Below are 4,932 nucleotides of genomic sequence, written 5' to 3' on the forward strand. Positions count from 1 at the left end.
GACATTATTCATAGTAACCAAAAAGTGGAAACAAACCAAACTTTCATCAACGGATAAATGGATAAAAGAGAGTATGTCCTTACAGTGGAATGTTATTTATCAACAAAAAGGAAGTACTGATACATGTCATAACATGAATGAATCTTGAAAACGTTGTGCTGAGTGAAAGAAGCCTGACACAAAAGAACACATATTATGATTCCATGTAAGTGAAATTTATAGATACAGAAAATAGGTTAGTAGTTGCCAAGGTTTGGGGTTGGGAGTGGAGGGGGCAGATACTATGGAGAGTGACAGCTATAGTGTACAGGGATTCTTTAGGGGATAATGAAAGTTGCTAGAATTAGATTGGGAGATAATCACACAATTCTGTGAATGTATTTAAAAACCACTGAACTATACATTTTAAATGAGTGAATTTTATAGTATGTGAATTATATCTCAATAAAAGTGTTTTTTAAAAATAAAACAAAAAGCTACATATTGGAAGAAAATAGTTGCTAAACATATATCTGATAAAGGACTTGTGTCTGCATTATATAAATAACTCAAACCAGCTAATGAATCTGTTTACCTGTGTGTGTTTCTGCAGAAATTTTTAAAAAGCTGGCAACAGTAAAACCATGTTAGGAACCTTAAGGACACTGAAGTTGTTAAAGTCCCTGAAAATAATCTAACTGATGAACGGGCACGATATTTGAATATACATTTCACCAAAGGAACATATGTGTGACTGAGTGCACGAAAATATGCTTAACATCATTAATCACTTGGAAAATGAAAATGAAAACCATAATGGGATATTATTACACATACTTTAGAATGGCTATAATCCAAAAGACTGAAAATGTGTCAGTCAGGAGGGGGAGAAATTAGGGCCCTCATATGTTGACGGAGGGAATGTAAGAATGACACAATCACTTTAGAGCATAGTTTAGCCGTATTTTTTGTTTTGTTTTGTTTTTGTAGATTTTTGTTTGTTTGAGTCAAGGTCTCACTCCGTTGCCCTGGCTGGAGTGCAGTGGCATGACCAGGGCTTGCTGCAGCCTTGATCTTCTGGACTCAAGCTATCCTTCTGCCTCAGCCCCCTGAGTAGCTGGGACTAGAGGCATGTGCCACTACACCCAGCTAATTTTTTTTTCTTTTTGTAGAGATGAGGTTTTGCTATGTTGCTCAGGCTGGGTTTAGTTGTTTTTTTAAAAATTTACATGTGTCCTTACTCTACAACCTATCATTTCTACCCCTAGATATTTGCTCATGAGAAATGAAAATATATATCCACACAAAAACTTGTCTATGAATTTTCATATAAGTGAATTTTGTAATAACCCAAACTGGAAACAAGGTATATTAACTGGCAAACAGCTATAGACATTTACTAAAAACCATTAAGCTGTAAAAAAAAAGTTAATGTTATGGCCCTTAATCAGAGGATAATAGGCTATACAGCTTTGAATGTCCATAGATAGCCCAATTTAGGTAGTTATTTTTGTTTCTAAATTAAATTCTTACTGTATTTATACTCACAGAATCACAGAATCTCTGGGTCAGAAATGATCCTGCAAGTCATATAATCCTACCAACCTTTCAGTATTTAAATATCATTTGAAATACCTCCACAAAGTGATCATACTTGAAAAACTGTTGCTAAGGAAATTTCATGATTCATCAGGTCAAACCATTTCATTTTTATCCCATACCATTTGTGAGCAAGTCATTCCATACATTCAATCAGAATAGTCTCCATGTATTTCTCTCTAGTGCTTTCTTTTTTAGAAACCATACAAATCAAGTTTAACTCCTTTTTAACATATTTTTTAAAATGTTTAAATGCATCTGTCATTTCTGTTTCCCATTTTGTTCCTTTGGCCTTCAATGGAAATAATTATTATGGATGCAGTTTATTACAAAACCCCCTAAATTATAAGATATATTTATATATAAATTATAAGTATTATTAATTTTAAGGATTAAACTGCATTCAATCATCTATACATGGTACAAAGAATGTACATCTCCAGTTCTATTCTTATGAGAGTCACTATCAGTCTTAGAATTTCTACCATCATGTAGAATACAGTATGCAGTAAAAGCTTTTGTGTTGATGCTCAATTTTATTCCCTAGATTTAATTCAGCATTTTTGGCTGGACCTGGTAGTTATTTGGATTTGTTTCCATCTCCTTAATAGGACTGTCTCTTTAATAGCAATCTCTCTCCCTCTGTTTTGTGTCATCTATGAGTATAATAAGAATGCCTTTTCACCTTAATCTTAATTATTGATAACTGTATATTAAAAGAGTAGAAATATTTATGATTTATTGCAATACAATGTCTCTTCTTGAGTAATTTTCATTAATCAACTTTTGAGTGAGAATATGTAAGTAGATATGAACAAATAGAATTGTCTGTTCTATGAGCCCAGTAGACTTTGTCTCAGGTCATTGTACGTTCTCTAAGTCCACTGAATCCGTCTAAATATCATTTACTATCCCTTAAATTGCCACATTTTTCCCATCTCCCCTTCCTTTATGAAGAAGAGTATATACACATTTGCAGCCCCTAGGGTTACTGGGTTATTCTCCTGAGAGCCCCCTGTGTTATGCATGTTCAAAGAAATTTAGTGTGTCTTTTCTCTTATTGATTTGCCTTTTGTCAACTGATTTTTCAATGATCTTTGAGAGGGCAAAGTTTTCCCTTTACCCCTGAACAACCCAAGCGCCCATTGCCTGATGAAAGGATAAACAAGATATGGCATATACAAATGATAAAATATTATTCAGTCTTAAAAAAGGAAGGAAATTCTGGCACATGCTACCACATGGATGAGCTTTAAAGGCATTGTGCTGCATGAAATAAACCAGTCACAAAGAACACTCTATGATTCCACTTATATGAGGTACTGAGAGTAGTCAGATTCATAAATACAATAAGTAGAATAGTGGTGGTTGCCATGGACTGGGGGGGAGAGAAGAATGAGTAGTTATTTTTTAATGGCTACAGAGTTTCAGTTGGGGAAGATGAAAAATATTCTGGAGATGGATGTTTGTACAATGTAAACACACTTAATGCCACTAAACTGTACACTTAACAAAGGCTAAGCTGGCAACTTTTATGTTATGTATATTTTACCAAGATTTTTAAAAATTCAAAATACATTCTTTTAAAAATGATTTGGATTAGAGAAATATATTTCTCAGAATTGCAAAAATAATGAGATAAATTTTGTTTAATATGTCTTCTTCTAAATGAATCATTTATATACCTTAATAATTTCATAGCTTAGGTAATAAGCTTACCTTAGGTAAGGTAATAGCTTAGTAGATAGAAGTTACCAGTATAGCAATACATACCAGCATATCAGTACAAATGCTAGTAGAAAAACAAATCTACCAATATAAAATTAATTGAATCAGTCCTCATTTGAAAATTAAAAACTTTCAATTCCCAGAATTCTGATTTCTAGGTTCTCACAGTTCAACAAACTCTTTTGATATTGGCTTTGAGATGTGCATTTGTCTCCAGTCATCTGATACATCATTTATTTGAACCTTTAGAAATGAATTAATTTTCAGTGACGAAAGTATTAATTTAAGCTTTCAATATACTTTACTCCAATGTTCTACTTACATTTATGCTTTAGATTATAATTATTTCTGATAGAAAAGAAGGAACTGAAATCAGAACTTGGTAAATCAAATTTATTTATTTATTATATTGTGGCAAAAGTAGATCGTGTTACTCTAGGTTTTAAGGAGAAACATGACAAATATATTTTTCAGCAATTATATTTTCTATGTAATATAATGTATTAGTAGAAGAAAAGAATGAAAAATAAATGAATCCAAACAATTAGAATAATTAATAATGTAAATATGTGCTACTTTCTTAGCACTTTGATGACTTCTGGTGATGTGACAAAATATACTATAATTTATGTACTCTCAAAGAGACTAAAATATAATAAGAATATAACTGTACATTATAAGAAAAGTGCATGAAACAAGAAATCATTGACAATCATTGTATGATATGCTATTTTAAAATTCAGCCTTTAAGTCACTTTGGGAGGCTGAGGTAGGAGGATTGCTTGAACCCAGGAGTTCAAGACTAGCTAGGAAACATAGTGAGACTCCCATCTCTACAAAATCAAACAATTAGCCAGGTTTGGTGGTGTGCATCTATAGTTTCAGCTAAGCGGGAGGCTGAGGTGGAAGGAATGCCTGAGCCCAGGAGGTCAAAGTTGCAGTGAGCCCTGATTGTACCACTGCATTCCAGCCTAGATGACAGAGTGAGTCTCCGACTCAAAAAAGCAATCTAGCCTATACGTGATTTAAAGTTTAAGAGAATAGTGATATTAATAACTGCCATAATTATGAAAAAAAATTTCAAGTAAGTGAAAATTCATTAAGCCTGATGAATACCTAGGATTTCATTTACAAAGGAAATAAAAATGATGCTACTATTTGGAGGAAAATATGAGTATAGAAACATAGCTAGAGAACGAAAAATGTGGCTATAATTCTAAAATAAAAATATTGTAACTTTCATTATTATGCTGATTGTGGGTGCAAAGTCTAAAACTAAAATTGTTAACTCATTTAAATTTAGAGTGGTTGGTTTTCAGGGTTTTAGCAAATCTCTAAATATGTGAAAAAAATATATTTGTGTGTGTTTACATGTAATATTACCAAGGAAAGGATTTCTGTCTTGTATCATAGACTCAAAAAGTTTTAAATTACACGGAATTGTACAAACATTAATGTAAAGCTTAACCGGGCTCGGTGGCTCAGCCTGTAATCCCGCGCTTTGGGAGGATGAGGTGAGTGAATTGCCTGAGCCCGCGTGTTCGAGACCCACCCGGGCAACTTGATGAGACCTCATCTCTACAATAAATCAAAAATTAGCCGGGCGTGGTAGCGCGCCCCTGTAGT

This window comes from Carlito syrichta, unplaced genomic scaffold (assembly GCF_000164805.1).
Source record: "Carlito syrichta isolate Samal-C Ts95f unplaced genomic scaffold, Tarsius_syrichta-2.0.1 Scaffold314889, whole genome shotgun sequence".
NCBI lineage: Eukaryota > Metazoa > Chordata > Mammalia > Primates > Tarsiidae > Carlito > Carlito syrichta.